The sequence below is a fragment of the Mercenaria mercenaria genome, chromosome 6 (assembly GCF_021730395.1).
Source record: "Mercenaria mercenaria strain notata chromosome 6, MADL_Memer_1, whole genome shotgun sequence".
Classification (NCBI taxonomy): Eukaryota; Metazoa; Mollusca; class Bivalvia; order Venerida; family Veneridae; genus Mercenaria; species Mercenaria mercenaria.
The window spans coordinates 77,087,818-77,106,221 of record NC_069366.1 but is presented as its reverse complement, the minus strand read 5'-3'; the positions used below and the strand labels follow the sequence as shown (position 1 = coordinate 77,106,221).

The 18,404-nt window shown below is 37.3% G+C and overlaps 1 long non-coding RNA gene across 3 annotated transcripts in view; it reads left to right on the top strand.

The window, feature by feature from the left end:
• The window catches only part of LOC123548456 (uncharacterized), a 62,195-nt gene extending 50,660 nt beyond the window's left edge, over positions 1 to 11,535 (top strand). For 2 of the 3 annotated variants that reach the window (XR_008371453.1, XR_008371455.1), the window contains exons 9-10: positions 7,810 to 7,960; positions 10,643 to 11,535. This is a non-coding gene — a long non-coding RNA (uncharacterized LOC123548456). The remainder of the gene's footprint in view (positions 1 to 7,809; positions 7,961 to 10,642) is intronic. The other variant, XR_008371454.1, reaches the window with a different exon arrangement.
• The last annotated feature ends 6,869 nt before the right edge of the window (positions 11,536 to 18,404 follow it).

Below are 18,404 nucleotides of genomic sequence, written 5' to 3'. Positions count from 1 at the left end.
TACTTTTCTCCCAAAATCCTGTGGTGTTTGTCATCTTTCGAAAATACTTGTAGCTCATTATAATTCCTTGCTTATTATTGGTTACTAATTTTAAAACAATTTGAGGGTAGAGCTAAGCTATTTGGAATACGATAGGTCTGGGTTAAGAAATAGTGGCTGCTGTCTAGCTAATATACTGTATTTTCAGTACTTAGTTATGATCTGTTTCCCATTAGCCTACCAACCCTATTTGCCACATACAAATGTATCCTATATTTATTCAATACAGTTCATATAAATGTTATCCAAATTAGAATAATAAAAATCTGTCCTATCCTCCCTATACTTGTTAGTTACCTATTCAGAATGCAAGGATGTGTACAGACTATTCATAGAGATAATAGTGGGGAAAAGCATATTTTTGTTGATGATATTGGGGAAAAATGCATATTTTTGTTACTGCTAAATTTAAGAACATACCTTTTTATGAATATTAGTTCTTTCACAGACATTGCATAAATTTTAAATTTTTGATCATGAAAACTTTTCTTGGAACTACCTTTAAACATTTAAGAGAATAAAGTCTATTGTACAAGATACATTTGAGTTTTTTTTTAGAAATCCAAACAATAAAATTATAAGACAATCAATTGAAGGGACTTCTGTAGTTTAGTTTTGATAGAGCATATCATTCTGTCTTTGCAGTCAAGATGTTGGGAAGAAATTTGTTTGTGTTAAAATCTAGCTATGAGAAGATGTTTTGAAAGCATAAAATACAATGACGCAAATTATAACTGGGTCCAGCACTGACATAAGAAAAACAAACATCCAGGTCTTCAGTTTGCTGAAATGTCACATATGGCCTACATTTAGGGTTAACAAAGTCTAATGCTACATACATGTAGATGAAATTTTTGGTAGAATTTCAGTATTTTTGCAATATGTAATGATTAAATTTGTACTATGAAATAGAGACCAGCAGTTCACTCCTTTGTGTTGAAAACAAACTATTTTAAGATTTAAAATTCTAGAATTTTTATCATGAGAAAATTTTAAGCGATATCAGTTCAAGTTCAAGGTGGTATGGTGAGATCATAGGCCAAATTAGGCAGTTTTTGATGTAAGCTGTTAATCTTTTTACTTTTGAAAGATATCAAAGAATTGGCACAAGGTTTACGAATGTAGATGACATGCAGAACAGATCTTTCATAGTGGTTCAGTGTCAAGGTCATATTCTGAGATCAAAGGTCAAATGAGCAGGTTTGCATGCACATTCTACATCTTTAACCCATGATAACTTAGCCAAAGTGTTTGCATTTTGCAACTTTCAGTAATGTACAGTCAAGGTTAAACATTGTGGGGTCAAGTTTACATGGTGAGAGGTCACAGCAAAGGTCAAATAGGTCATGTGGTATTTCAGGTCTGAATTGTAGTTTCAAATAACAACAGGTTTGCACATGCACATTCCATATCTTTAACCCAGAATAACTTGGCCAAATTGTATTTTGCTACTTTCAGTCCTGTTCAGTCAAGGTTATACATTATGGGGTCAAGTTTTGAATGAACTATTTGAAAAAGCTCCATATTTAAAGACTGGAAGATAAGATCAATTCTCTTTATTCTTCTGTTGCTTTGCTTGTTTGCTTTCCTATCAATGCAGCTAGTTCGCTGTGCTTGTATCTTCATTCAGCTGACATTCTCATCCAGCTTCCTTTCCTATCCTATCTCACTGTCACATCTGCCTAGCCCTATCTAGCTATCCCATGGCGTCCCTCCATGATGCTACTAGGGTATATATTTCTTCCTGCTAACTATCACATCCTCCTAGCCCTAGCTAGCTACCCCATGGCATCACATCATGATGCTTCTAGGGTGTATATTTCTTCTTGCTATCTATCACATCGTCTTAGCTCTAGCTAGCTGTCCCATGGTATTCCTCCATGATGCTTCTAGGGTATTTATTTCTTCCTGCTAACTGTCACATACTGCCATTAGGGCCGGTATTATATCCAATTAGCTCTCAGATGTGCTGCCAGGTTGTATATTTCATCTCACAAGCTAGCCAAAGCCGCTACCAAGAAAGATGTTACATACAGTCAGCCAGCCCATTTATTCATATAGCCTACCCTATATATTCCAATAAGCTCATCTATACTTTAGGTTTTGTTGGCAGTATATTCCTTTCAGTAAAAACATTTTACTTTGTATCATCTATACATTACAGCTAACTGTCTCTCCTGTGTGCTACCAGGTTGTATATTTTACAGCCAGCTAGCATTCTTGTCTTCTTACTTTCCATCTAACTGTTGCTCATTTTGACCCTTGTCTTTCAGTCTTTCAATATTTAGCATCTCTTGATTTCACAATTATTCAAACTTAAGATCAGCTGATCATTATGGAAATATGAGACCTATTCAGTTAATATGAAATCAGCAGTTACATTTTGGCCAATCTAAGAGTTTTCTCCTTTCATAGCAAATATAAGAAAACAAACCTTGAAGCTTTAAAACTAAACTCTGATTTATAAAAGTTGTTTTCAGAATATTAAGAAAAACAGCATTATTTTCAGTTAGTCAAATTGTAAGAACCAAAGAATATTCTTTTCATGAAACTAAACCACATTTATATAAAATATGCACCTATGACAATCTAGACAAAATATTGCCATCACAGTTATTGCCCTTTACTGTCAGTTTGCAAATATTAACAGTGCCTGTTTAGTTTTACTTTTCTTTGATCTCAACTACACTTAAACAAGCTGTGTATTTCTATATGATCTAGGTCAAGTTTCATAATTATGTATCTCCAGATTCATTGCCCTTGAATTAGTCAAAATTTCAAAACTGACAGTGTGTTCTCAATGTGTCTGCTCAATGAGTGTTTGTTCCTTGATCTCAGCAACACTTCTATATAATATTTTGCAATAAAATTCAAGTGAAGTTGAATAAATTTCAAGTAAAGACCACTGCTCCAGATTGATGGCCTTTAAATTAGTCAAAATTTCAAATCGATACTTGTTGTTTTTGTTCTTATGATCTCTCTCATATGGAATATTTCCAGGATGATGTTTGATAATTTGCTAGTGAAGACCAATTCTCCAGAGTAATGACCATTGAATTAATCAAAATTGCAAAATTTAAATCTTAATTTGTAGAGTATTATAAAATAAAAGTTATTTTAATGTGGATATATTTTTGGCAGGGCTTGTTATTTCTGGCACTGTTTGACAGGGAAGTGAAGTGTTGGTTGCTACTTCTAAGTACCTGTACAAATTCTCAGTGGCTGATATTTTAATTAAGTAAAGGTATAAATTTCAAGGTGAGCCCAGTTGAAAGTTAATGGTATGTTTTATTAACACAGGGTTCTTTAGTACTGACCAGGTTACCATATTACATTCAGGGTTCTGTAGTACTGACCAGGTTTCCACGTTACAAACAGGGTTCTTTAGTACTGACCGGGCTACCATGTTACACACAGGGTTCTTTAATACTAACCAAGTTACCATGTTACTCTCGGGGTTCTTTACTACTGACCAGGTTTCCACGTTACAAACAGGGTTCTTTAGTACTGACCAGGTTACCATGTTATACACAGGGTTCTTTAGTACTGACCAGGTTACCATATTACATTCAGGGTTCTTTAGTACTGACCAGGTTACCATGTTACACACAGGGTTCTTTAGTACTAACCAGGTTACCATGTTACACACAGGGTTCTTTAGTACTGACCAGGTTTCCACGTTACAAACAGGGTTCTTTGGTACTGACCAGGTTACCATGTTTACACACAGGGTTCTTTAGTACTAACCAGGTTACCATGTTACTCTCAAGGTTCTTTAGTACTGACCAGGTTTCCGTGTTACACACAGGGTTCTTTAGTACTGACCAGGTTACCATGTTGCACACAGGGTTCTTTAGTACTGACCAGGTTACCATGTTACACACAGGGTTCTTTAGTACTGACCAGGTTTCCGTGTTACACTCAGGGTTCTTTAGTACTGACCAGTTTACCATGTTACACACACAGAGTTTTTTTAATACTGACCAGGTTACCATGTTACACTCATGGTTCTTTAGTACTGACCAGGTTACCATGTTACAAGGTCAAGTAAAAATTGATAAGATTGCTAAGATGGATAATTGCTGTATCAAGACTTTTGTGGGTAATAGTTACATATAGGTCTTTTGTTATAATATGTATCATTAAATTGGCATTGCAGATAATGTAACGTAACTTTGATTGTTTTAAAACATTGGCATTGGCATTGGCTCTATAAGAGTTTTCGTTATGAATTAAATTTACTAAGAATGAATTGTGTTTTTGAATTAATTGGCATCTAGGAAAATATCATTTGCAATGTCTGTTAAAGGAATATTTTGTAAAATACAATAGCAAGGTCTGAAAGTTGATGGGTTAAGTTGAAGTGGCAAGGTAAGAGTTGAATGAATGCAAGACTTGATCTTAACTTTCCTGAACTAGTAATCCATTAGGGACAACTTTTTACAAAACAAAATTATAAGACAGTTGTTATTAGAAACAACAGAAAGTATTTGTTGAAGTTCAATAGTGGAAAAAAATGTTCTAAAAATCACCAAGGTCGCAGCCCTGGAATGAGCATAAATTGTCATATTTCATATTGTTACCACATCCCTGAGACAAAACTGAATGTCATAGAATGTATATGACCACAAGATAATGGGCAAGATCATTTTGTAAAACCAGTGTTAAGGTAAATTTCCATACTTCATGTTGTTAAGACAGCTACATTTTTTGAACAATTGTTATGCCAGCTATATAAAATAATTGATAAATGCTGTAGTAATACAAGAGTTATGGCCCATGAACAATCTTATAGAACATAATACAGAATACAAATTGTTACAAGAAAAATAGTTGGCAAGATTGCTCCAGCAACACACGAGTTATGGCTTGAATATGTCTTAATAGTGTAATTTCAGTGTTCACTTTATATAAGCAGTTCTTACTGTCCTATTAATACAATAACCAAATTAGGTTATTTTCTTCCCTAATGCAGATACAGAGTATGGACTTGGTAATCTAAGTCATAAGATATAGGTCAGTAGGACAAATCATAAAAATCTCTGGTAGCACTGGAAAGGAGACATCATCTACATTACTTGCATAAAGCCTGGCAGAAATTAAGTTCATGTACAACCTTGGTTATCTCCCGTAAAAACAGTTATTGGGTATAAATCATAGAAATTCCATGTTAGCACTAGAGAAGAGATATTTATATTTCTTCCCCATCAGTCAATTTAAAGTTAAACGAGGTCCTCTAGGTCACCATATTATCTATCTTATTTAACTTGTGTAAAACCTGTCAGAATGTTACTAAAGTGAGAGGAAAGTTCAATTAGAAACTAAATCATTTCAGGTCAAAAGAATGATCACAACAAAAATCTTGGTTACACTGAAAAAAGATACCTGTACCAGATGTAAAACTTGGTTGAGCAATCTAGCACTATTTTGACCCTTTTGTTTTTTGTAGAATTTAATAAATAGTATAAAGTTTTTAATAATTTTAGTGTAAGTTTCAGATTAAAGCATTTTTTAATGATTTATTTTATATTAAATTATGTTTGGGGTAGGAAGTTTAAGAAGGTAGGAGTGAGCATTGTTTTGTTTGTTTTCTCTGCCAATCTTTCAGACTGCTGAGGAGCAGATGCTGCTTCAAAAGATTGGCAGAATATTGCTTTTTAGCTCGACTATTCGAAGAATAAGTAGAGCTATCCTACTCACCACGGCGTCGGCATCGGCGTCACACCTTGGTTAAGTTTTTTGTACCAGTCCACATTTTGACAAAGTCTTTTGAGATAAAGCTTTGAAACTTTCAACACTTCTTTACCATCATCATGGCCAGTTATAGGCAAGAGCACATAACTCCATCAAGGATTTTGGCTGAATTATGGCCCCTTTTGACTTACAAATCATGGTTAAGTTTTTCGTACCAGTTCATATTTTGACAAAGTCTTTTAAGATAAAGCTTTGAAACTTTCAACACTTGCTTACCATCATCATGGCCAGTTATAGGCAAGAGCACATAACTCCATCAAGCATTTTGGCTGAATTATGGCCCCTTTTGACTTAGAAATCATGGTTAAGTTTTTCGTACCAGTTCATATTTTGACAAAGTCTTTTGAGATAAAGCTTTGAAACTTTCAACACTTGTTTACCATCATCATGGCCAGTTATAGGCAAGAGTACATAACTCCATCAGGGTTTTTGGCAGAATGATGGCCCCTTTCGACTTAGAAATCTTGGTTAATATTTCGTACCAGTTCAAATTTTGACAAGTCTTTTGAGATAAAGCTTTGAAACTTTCAACACCTGTTTACCATCACCATGTCCAGTTATAGGCAAGAGTACATAACTCCATCAAGGATTTTGGCTGAATTATGGCCCCTTTTGACTTAGAAATCTTGGTTAAGTTTTTCGTACCAGTTTATATTTTTTGTAAAGTGTTTGACATATGGCTTTGAAACTTTTATCACTTGTTTAGTATAATAGTCTCTATCTGTAGGAAAGAGAAAATAACTCTGTCATCTATTTTGGCTGAATTATGGCCCTTTTTGGAATTTGAAATTAGTTCTGTTTTATACAAGTCCATGTTTTGTCAAAACTATTTGACATATGGCTTTTAAACTTTGAACACTTGTTTATCATTATGATTTCCATCTGTAGGCAAGAGTACATAACTATTTTGACTGAATGATGGCCGTTTTTGGACTTTGAAATTGGCTCATATATTGCCATTTAGTGCAAGACTTATCGAAATCATAGTAATACAGGAACATTGTTTGTCTAATCTATTTATTTCTTTTGTCTGAATATCCGTGGAAATATTTTGACCCCATTCTTAAATCAATTCTTTGAATAGTCGAGCGCGCTGTCATCAGACAGCTCTTGTTGTTTACAGCTGTCAAGGCCTGACAGATCCCTTTACTACTATTGATCGAGACATGCTATCGACTGCCATCGAGGATAATCCGGTGTCTATATATCCGTAAGATGCAGGTGTGTGGGAGTAACTGAATTGTCTACAATTCTGTGCCGGCAGTGTTTAGATGAAGGTTGTTCCTGTGTGTTTTGAGAGATGGGAATCGGGGATTGTTAGGATTTTATTCATTTCAGGTCCGCACCCTGCCAGTGACAACTGACTGTATGTCCCGTCCATACATACAGTCGGCAGGATTTTCTTTCAGCATCAAGACCTGCCTAGGAAGACCTCTATGAGGAAGGCAGGATTTCTTCTTCTCCAGGTTCTAGGCCTGCCTAAGACAGCAGAACATACAGAGATGGCAGGAGATTTCTTTCAGATTTCAAGGCCTGGCAGATCCCTTAACTGTTGATCAAGACAGCTACTCTTCCATCGAGGACCCGGTGCCTATATGTCCGCAAGATGCAAGTGTTTGGGGGTAACTTTTCTACAATTCTCTGCCGGCGGATTGCTAGATGATAGTTGTTCCTTTGTTGAGTGAGACGGAAATTAGGGATTGCTAGGATTTCTAATTTATTTCAGGTCCATACCCTGCCTGGGTCTTCTAATGCGTGTTTTATTTGGGCGGAACACACATTGGGCAGGATTTTATTTTTTTCAGGTTCAAGGCCTGCCAGGAACGGGCAGGATTTTCTCTCTTTCAGATTTCCTGTGAATTTTTGCCTTCTGTTACCAGGACAGGCCGAACTGTTAGATTTTTTTCATGTAGCTCACTTCTGCTGTATTAAATTTTTGTCTTAGAAAAAGCAAACTTTCTTAACATAAAATTATTATGCAGAATTTTTCCTGTTTTGGCTTATTTTTTATTACAGGCTTAACAGCCAGAGACTTTCGATATTCCCAGGGAAATGTGAAATGGAGCCAGTCCTTGTGTAGAATTCCAGAGACATTGTTCCCATAGAAAGGTGAAATATGGTTCCATGCATTTTGTATGTCTCCTGCAATTCTTCTTTAATATCTTCAGTAAGTAACTATCTATTAGGTATATACCGTTATACATATTGTTCTTGGAATTTGCAGTTAAATATGAAATATCTAAGTACCAATTTAAAAAAAAACAAAAAAACTGAATAAGTCTGCATGTTTCAGTAAGTGAAACAGTTTAATAGACAGAAATCCTAATTTCTTATTTTCTTAGCTGGTAACTGTTTTTCTGAAGGTAATTATGTCTCCCACCACACAGTGATGTGGGAGACATATTGATTTAGTAGTATACTCCAGTCTGTCTGTGTGTGTGTTTATGTGTGTGTCACAAAGCTTGACTGCACTCTTTAAGTCAAACATTTCTCATCTGATCTTCACCAAACCAACAAAATGTGTCCGCCAATAAGTGCTCGGCCAAGTTCGGTAACTAGCCAAATTGGCCTAGGCACTTTGGAATTATGGCCCTTGAATCACAAAAAACAGTTGGATTTCTTGCGCAGTTTTGCCCCCAAACTGGCGCCTGTATACTACTAGTAGTATAGGCGTCATTTTGGTGTCAAGAAAGCGCATACACATGTGGATTAAGTAAATAGTATATAAAGACTGACTTACTATTTAGATGATTAGGCAGTTGTGGGAGACATGCGCTTTTCTCAAAAGCATCTCTAGTTGTATTAAAAAAAGAGATGCTATTATGAGAAACAATTTATCTACAAATAAGCTTTTTCAGATAAAAACAATTAAGCACATCAAAAATTATGCTGTACTTTGTAACCTTTTTTTTTATTATGTTGAATATAAGAACATTTTTTTGCAAATTCTGTGTATGAGGTTTCATTAAAATCCTTCTATGCTTACTTTTTTAATTGTTTCCCTTTATTTTAACACTTGGTCCCATTGCAAAGCTAATAGTTTGAACCATATCTAAAGGCTGTTAAACAGACAAAGCAGCTGTCCAAATAGAGAATATGGAAAATCCATTAAGTATGGAATCAAACTTGAAACACTTCTCGCACACAATCACCCCATCTTATGACACAGGTGCATTACTCTAGATAAATAATCATTTCTACATAGAAATTACAGTTCATTTTTGAAGCAATTCCACTATTTCTCTGTAATTTAACACCAGATTTGGCTTAAACATGAACTTTTCTCTAAGATCACCTGATCCATATCATATAAGGGGAGTGGTGATCTAGTGGATATGGTGTTGGCAGCTCAATCAAGGGGTCGTGAGTTCCAGCCCCACTCAGATGACACCCAGTGCTGGTTTTTCCGGGAAGTGGACTTAAAGTGGTTCCAATAAGCTTGAAGCTTTCATCACAATCGAGCTAAAACAAATTAGTATAAACTATATCAGGGGCATTAATCACTCTGGTGATAGCTCTAGCTTCCTCAGAATTTCCCAGTTTCACTATCCAGCATAGAAAGAGTCAAGCTTCTGTCTCCTATGATAGCTTTATGTACATATTTTCCTCATAATTTAAACCTCTGACCACATAAATTCATACAATACAGTGAAACACCGCTCGCTCGAGCATCGATGACTCCAGCACTCGGGCGCGCTCGAGCATTTCACGTGGTCCCAGCCGATTTCCTTCTATTTTCTATGTGAAATTACCATGGCTGGGTCGAGCATCGATAACTCGATCGCTCGAGCATGACACCTGGTCCCTGTGTATTAATTTACTCTTTGTTGCTTCTGGCTAACTCTAGCAGAGGTGTCAAAAATTATCGCAGCTTCGGCGATCAGAATATATCGGTTAATTAAAACTTTTCGCACGCCATGAAAATTGCGTTGTATATCCCCTGACCATCAAATGTTTGTTTATCGATATATTTGATCTGATAATGAGATTAATTTTTGATGAAAGGTTAGAGAAAAGTTTTATTGATATTGATCAATTACTGTTTGCTTTACATTAAAGCAAGTACGTTATTACTTATTACATCATAGATAACGTTTGTGATACGTTTTTTTTTAATGTCACGGGTTTGTTAATATTATGCATCACCGTTTTCTCTGGTCCCGATGACAATTGATACAATAAAACTTCAATTTTTCTTCTTGTGTTGGTCAATGTTTGGGTCGCTCGAAACCATGGATAACTCGAGCATTTTGCTCATCCCCTTGCGACCTCGAGCGAGCGATGTTTCACTGTATGTGTTGAGGACATACTTCTTATAAAACTTTATATGTACAACCTTTTATTTGAAAGATAAAATTATAACATTTAAAATGCAACTTAAGTCGCCATATGACCTAAAATTGTGTCGGTGCGACGTTAAACCCAACAAAATAAATAAAATAAAATGCAACTTAAACATGCAACTTTCTGTATGTCTGGAAACAACTGATATATATATGACTTACTAAAAGGCTTGCCAGTCAATAGTAAAAAATATTGCCATGAGGCCCAAAGGACTGAGAGACAGTTATTTTTACTATTGAGTGACAGGCCATTTAATGTGTTTTATTACATGACATCAGATATTATCATTTTTATTTTAATTTGTTTGACTAGTTAGCCAAGTAAATACATAATTTATTGAACATAGATTGGTAATATGACACAAACTAGGGACAGGCAGTTTATGTAAATTGTCATGTAATAATATTTAAAACTTAAAAAAACAGAGAACAACAAACATGCTTTTGCTTTAATTTGCACACATGATAACCATCTGTTTGTTAATGGTATTGTTGCATTATTTCAGTTGTGTCCTCTCCTTAGACCAGTTTCCCAGGGAAGTTATTGATAAAAAAATTGATATCAACTTGGAATGAACACACAATGAATTGATCAAATAAAGTCTCTCGACACTTTCTGCCAACCATGGAAGAGCTGAAAATACTGTTGGGATTTGCCAGCACTTGCACCATCAGTGTTGAGGTTTCCACAAAACAACTGTACTCGGAGCGTTGCTCCTCTCTGGTCAGAAATATTCAGAGAGAAGACAGAAGTTACTTATCAATAAACTCTTTTCTGTCAGTTTGTCGTAATTGGTCAGATACTGAATGTTACCATGGATCTGCTGGAAGCTTGAAAGATATAGATATAAAACATGTTGAGCACCACATTAGAGAATGCTTAAGTGTGACAGTGAAATAGACATTAAAAACATTGAAATTAAGTGCCTAATTAGTGATGGTTGAAGGCAGACATTAAAACTTACTGATTAAGGATATTCAAATGTGACAGTGAAGTACACAAACTTTATCTAATAGGCTTCAGCTGTTTAAATGACCTGCAGGGATGAGACATATTTTGTTTCACACTGGTAAATATTCTAGTAATTGACATCTAGTAATTGTCATCTGCTGCTACAATATTATTGGACTGTATAGAAAGTTATGGTCTCGTTTTGTAAATCTTTGCCTAGATAAAGATTGCAGCAACCAGTGAAATAATTATAATGTATTTTTAGATGGTAGTATGAAAAAAACAACAAAAAAACTACAACTGTTTGGCAGCATTCCTTCTCTCACAGCACATGTGTCAAATTCTCTCAATGTATAATATGTAGGGTTTATGTATATATTATGCTAATAACTTTGTTAATTAGTGGACAAGACACAAGTTATATCATTATATTAAATGTAATATCTACTTTTCGGTTTGTTGATTTACTGCAAGTGTTGGCCTGATTCTTAGTTTGTCTCTCAGTCGGATTCAAACCTCTCAAACTAAATTTGTCTCCAAAACCCCGGCTTAGGAAGGTGATGCCAGTTTCAGTGAAAAGGTTTTGAATGGTAGAGCAATGCTGTTCTGCAATAGCTCTGACTTGTTTTTAGCTCACCTGAGCCAAGGTCTAAGGTGAGCTTTTGTGACCGCTCAATGTCCATCATGTGTCGTGTGTCAACAGTTTGTAAAAATATCTTCTTCAGAACCTCTGGGCAGGTTTACACAAAACTTCACAGGAATGATCATTGGGTGGCCCCCTTTCAAAATTGCCCAAAGAATTTAATTCCATCCAAAACTCTGGTTGCCATGGCAGCCATAATGACAAACTTTGAAATTCTTCTTGTTAGAAACTGTTAGCCGGATTTCAAAAATATTTTGTAGAAATGCTCTTTAGGTGACCCTCTACCAAATTTCCTAATCCATTCTGTTTCAGTAAAAAACATGGCCGCCAGTTTTCCCTATATGGCAATATTGTAAATTTAAAAAATCTTCAAAACCACTGGGCAGATTTACACTTCTCTTCACATAAATGATCCTTGGGTGCCTAGGGCTTTAATATTTATTATGTAGTGTCATCAGATAGTCATCTACCAAGTTTGTTCAATTTATCCCCCTAGGGTCAAATATTGCTCGGCCCAGGCCCGTGTCACATAGTTTATATAGACTTGTATAGGAAAACACTTTAAAAATCTTGTCTGAAACCACAAGACCTAGGCCTTTGATGTTTTGTATGTAGCATTGCATTATGGTCCTCTATCAGTATTGTTCAAATTATTACCCTGGGGTGAAAAGAGGCCCTTCCCTGGGGATCCGTAGTTTAACAATATAGGAGAAACTTTAAAAGTGTTCTTGTCTGAAACTGAAAGGCCTAGGCTTTTGATATTTGGTCTGTTGTATTACGTAGTGGTCCTCTGCCAAGATTATTCAAATTATTTCCCTTAGTTGAAAAGAGGCCCCACCCAGGGTGTCCCAAGTTCACATAGATTTATATAGGAAAACAATCATCTTGTCTGAAAGTTCAAGGCCTAGGCCTTTGCTGTTTGGTATGTTCCATTGCCTAGTTGATTTCTAACAAGAGTTTTCAAAATTATGCCCCTAGGGTGAAGAGGCCCCGCCATGGCCTACTTCCTTGCTTTTTAAGGTACAGCGTTGAAATTTGGGTGACATGTACAGTTTTGCACACTGATCTAAAACTGACTTTCAGTGACCATGAATGTAACCTACTGACCTTTCTTAACATTTTAGCACCAGTTTGACATTTGATACGTGTAGCTCACATTACTCAGGTGAGCGATCCAGGGTCATTATGACCCGCTTGTTAATTCAAAGATTCACACTGAAGATTGATATATAAAATACAATCCTGCAAATTCTTCAATTTTAGTATCCGCTGCTGAAGATGAAGGGATACTGATTTGATGTTGCCTGTAATTTCCTTGATTTGAAAATATTTCAATATTGTCAAAAATTCCAGTCTTATTATTATTATGTCTCTGATCCAAATGAAGTTCACATAAATTTCAGTATATTCTTTTTATGCCCCCGAAGGGAGGCAGATAGTTTTTGAACCGACTGTCGGTCTGTCAGTCTGTCCGCAATTTTCGTGTCCGGTCCATATCTTTGTCATCGATGGATGGATTTTCAAATAACTTGGCATGAATGTGTACCACAGTAAGACGATGTGTCGCGCGCAAGACCCAGGTCCGTAGCTCAAAGGTCAAGGTCACACTTAGACATTAAAGGATAGTGCATTGATGGGCGTGTCCGGTCCATACCTTTGTCATCCATGGATGGATTTTCAAATAACTTGGCGTGAATGTGTACCACAGTAAGATGACATGTTGCGCGCAAGACCCAGGTCCGTAGCTCAAAGGTCAAGGTCACACTTAGATGTTAAATGATAGTGCATTTATGGGCGTGTCCGGTCCATATCTTTGTCATCCATGGATGGATTTTCAAATAACTTGGCATGAATGTGTACCACAGTAAGACGACGTGTCGCACGCAAGACCCAGGTCCGTAGCTCAAAGGTCAAGGTCACACTTAGACGTTAAAGGTCATTTTTCATGATAGTGCATTGATGGGCGTGTCCGGTCCATATCTTTGTCATTCATGCATGGATTTTAAAATAACTACGCATGAATGTGTGACACAGTAAGACGACGTGTCGTGCGCAAGACCCAGTTCCGTAGGTCAAAGGTCCTAAACTCTAACATCGGCCATAACTGTATATTCATTCAAAGTGCCATCGGGGGCATGTGTCATCCTATGGAGACAGCTCTTGTTATTGTTTGGTATACTATTATTGTCATACCAACATAATTATAGGCCACATGGGCAACTTTCCAGTTTGATGGTAGATGAAGACTCCGGGTACCCCTCCAAGCATCGTTTCAGCATTGGTGGGTACCCGGGTAGAACTATCCACCTTCCGTAAGCCAAGTGGATAGCTTCCTCCCATGGAAAATTCTACATCCCAAGGGAAGTTTCAAACCGCAGTGATAAGGGGCAAGTGATTCAAGGTCAGCAACCTTAACCACACCGCCACAAAGGCTCCTTAATATTTCGTATATTTTAAAGATGGTTGTAAGGTATGGAATCAAAATGTTAGAATAAACAGTAAAGATCTGATACTATTTATAGTCTGCTTGTGTTTCTCTGAAATGGTTTACTTGAAAAATTCCTTCCTCATGATTACAAAAATAAACTGTTTCAGAGTTGTTCACATTCCTCAGAGAGATCACGTGAACTTCTTTGCTCTGTTGTGGCATTTACGGAGCAATTCAGTTTGTTACATGATGAAGCAGTTGGGAAAAAAGCAGTATATTTGTTCACGGGAGTTGGATTTAAAAATCTTTCAACAGTATTTCCATTATTTAAAGACAGCCTCTTAGCCCCCAATCACTCCATTCTGTTCATTCACTTGTTCTTTGCATGTAAGTTGTAACTTCAAAAACACACCACCGTCGTCGGACAAGTCTTTCTAAATGCTCCTATGGACAATTGTCTATTCACGGTCATGTGCTCTACCTAGTGAGCCTACCAGGTAATAAAAATACCAGAAAAAAAAACAAGGTAGTAGATGCAAACTGACAGTCAGCAATTTTCATGTGATCGGGTATTCTCGTAAGTTATCTTATCATTGTCCATAACAGCAAGTTGCTTTTTAATCCGCCGCCACAAGTGGTGGGGGGTTATAGGAATGGTCTCCGTCTGTCCGTAACACTTTCGTGTCCGCTCCATATCTCCTAAACCCCCTGAAGGATTTTCATGAAACTTGGGTCAAATGATCACCTCATCAAGACGATTTGCAGAACCCATGCCGGCTCAAGGTCAAGGTCACAACTGAAGGTAGAAGGTTTGAGCCTTCCATTTTGTGTCCGCTCTGTATCTCCTAAACCCCTTGGAAGGAATTTTATAAAACTTGGGTCAGATGATCACCTCATCAAGACTATGTGCAGAACCCATGAGTCAGCCATACGGCTCAAGGTCAAGGTCACAACTCAAGGTCAAAGGTTTGAGCCTTCCATTTTGTGTCCGCTCTGTATCTCCTAAACCCCTTGAAGGAATTTTATAAAACTTGGGTCAAAGGATCACCTCGTCAAGACAATGTGCAGAACCCATGAGTCAGCCATGCCGGCTGAAGGTCAAGGTCACAGCTGAAGGTCAAAGGTTTGAGCTTCCATTTTGTGTCCGCTCTATATCTCCTAAACCCCTTGAAGGATTTTCATCAAACTTGGATCAAATGATCACCTCGTCAAGACGATGTGCAGAACCCATGTGTCAGCCATGCCGGCTCAAGATCAAGGTCACAACTCAAGGTCAAAGGTTTGAGCCCTCCATTTTGTGTCCGCTCTATATCTCCTAAACCCCTTGAAGGATTTTAATCAAACTTGGGTCAAATGATCACCTCATCAAGGCGATGTGCAAAACTCATGAGTCAGCCATGCCGGCTGAAGGTCAAGGTCAGAACTCGAGGTCAAAGGTTTTAGTCTTCCATTTCGTGTCCGGTCTTTTCCTAAACCCTCTTCAAGGAATATCATAAAACTTGGGTCAAATGCTCACCTTATCAAATTGATGTGCAGAACTTACGAGTCAGCCATGCTGCCACAAGGTCAAGGTCACAGCTTAGGGTCAAAGGTTTGAGCCTTCCATTTTGTGTCCACTCTGTATCTCCTAATCCCCTTAAAGGATTTTCATCAAACTCGTGTTAAATGATCATCTCATCAAGAGCTCATGAGTCAACCATGTCAACTCAAGGTCAAGGTCACAACTCAAGATCAAAGGTTTGAGCTCTGTATCTCCAAAACCCCTTGAAGGATTTTCATGAAACTTGGGTCAAATGATCACCTCATCAAGATGTTGTGCAGAATTCATGAGTCAGCCATATCAGTTCAAGGTCAAGGTCACAGCTAAAGGTCAAAGGTTTACCCTTTCACTCCATAACAGTGGCGGGTGATTTAGCTGTCTTTCAGACTGCCTTGTTAATTAGAGAATGCCAAAATCATATACATAGAATACGTAGTTGAATAGAAATGCTAATTGTCACTACCAGCCCATACCTTAACGTCACAGTACATCTCTGGCTAAATACAGCACTATATATATAATTAAAAAATGGTGGGGGGGGAAGCAAAAAAAAAAAACAATGCTGTATATGTGATGTATTACTGAACTGTCCTTTATCAGATAACATGAATAACATGTAAGCATGAATCTATTTTGCGACAAGAAGCATTAATTCACACAAAACCAAATCTGTTCCGAGAGAAACATTAGAGAATGAAAGAATCCTTCCCTGTTTGAAGGTGTGGATTGAAGTATCGGTCTTTAGGGTAACTAATTAGGTGGCAATGAGGCTCTGCTGTGTTAACCCAAAACAGTGACCTGAGAGCAGTATCTGCACCTTCAACTAGTGATGTGTTACTTTTCTGTGATGGTAAAATTTAACAACACGTGAATATTTATCTTTTATCAACATTTCAGGGCTTACACCTTCATCAAGATAAATACATAATAAAACAACGGATGTGACGTCATGAAGTTAACGTGACATTGAATATTGTTTCCTGTTACATTTTTGGTGATGTACATTTCATATCAATTAAGAGGTCCAACAATTTCAAGCAAATTTGTAGGTATTATATGGAATAATTTCATGTGTTAACTCTTAAACCATTTTTAAAGGCCCGCCCGCTTAGCTCAGTAGGTAAGAGCGTTGGTCTACGGACCGCTGGGTCGCGAGTTCGATCCTCGGACGGGGCGTATGTTCTCCGTGACTATTGTGTCTGAAATCATTAGTCCTCCACCTCTGATAATTCATGTGGGGAAGTTGGCAGTTACTTGCGGAGAACAGATTTGTACTGGTACAGAATCCAGGAACACTGGTTAGGTTAACTGCCCGCCGTTACATGACTGAAATACTGTTGAAAAACGGCGTCAAAACCCAAAACAAAACAAAAACCATTTTTAAATTACCTTAAAATAGAAAGCAATTATGCCATTTTCAGTCCCCTGCTAAGAGTGGAATGGTTTCCATCCGTCCAGAACATATAGTGTCCACTCTGTATCTCCTATACCCCTTGAAAGATTTTCATGAATCTTGGGTCAAATGATCACCTCATCTTAAGACTATGTGCAAAACTTATAAGTCAGTCATGTTGGCTCAAGGTCAAGGTAACAACTCGAGTTCATAAGTTTGGGCTTTCCATTTTGTGTCTGCTCTGTATCTCCTAAACCCATTAAAGGATTTTTATGCATCTTTGGTCAAATGATCACCTCATCAAGACAATGTGCAAAACTCTTGAGCCAGCCATATTGGTTCAAGTTCAAGGTTACAAGTCAAGGTCAAAGGTTTGAGCCTTCCATTTTGTGTCCACTCTGTATCTCTTAAACCTCTTGAAGGATTTTCATGAAACTTACATCAAATTATCATCTCATCAAGACGATATGCAGAACCCATGAGTCAGTCATTTTGGCTCAAGGTCAAGGTCACAACTTGAGGTCAATGTTTTGAGCCCTCCATTTTCTGTCCGCTCTGTACCTCTTGAACCCATTGAGGGATTTTCATAAAACTTCGGTCCAATGACTGCCTTATCAATATGACGAGTCGGCCACGTCGGCTCAAGGTCAAGGGTTTGAACTCCGCATCTCCTAAACCCCTTCAACGATTTTCATTAAACTTTGGTCAAATGATCACCGTATCAAGACAATGTACAGAACTCACGAGTTGGCCACGTTGGTTCAAGGTCACAACTCAACATAAAAGGTTTGAGCCTTCCATTTTGTGTCCACTCTGTATCTCCTAAGCCCCTTGAAGGATTTTCAAATTCATTTATTTCATCATACATGGACTATAAATTCAACCCTTTCACTATCCAAAACAGTGCCAGGGGATACAGCTATCAGACTGCCTTGTTATAAATGTACTTAGTGGATGACATTTATAGGCTGAATATTCACCAGTCTATATGTCGGGTGACTTTACACCATACCTTGAGTTTATCAAAAATGAAGAAGTCCTCTCACTCCTGTCACTGAATGCATATTTTTGTCTCAGTCAAGGGTCATTACTCTGGTCTGGCTGTGTGAAATCCGAAATAAAACACAAGGTGCATAACTTCACATACTGAATAGCAATCCTGAGATTCCATGACTCCAGGTCAAATACTTTTTGAGATATGGCAATTACAAATTCAGACATAGACAGGCATATGGACAAGGGTAAAATCCAAGTGCTCTCACACCCTTAAACATTTTGGGGGGCACAAAAAAGGAAATAAAACAAACAGAAC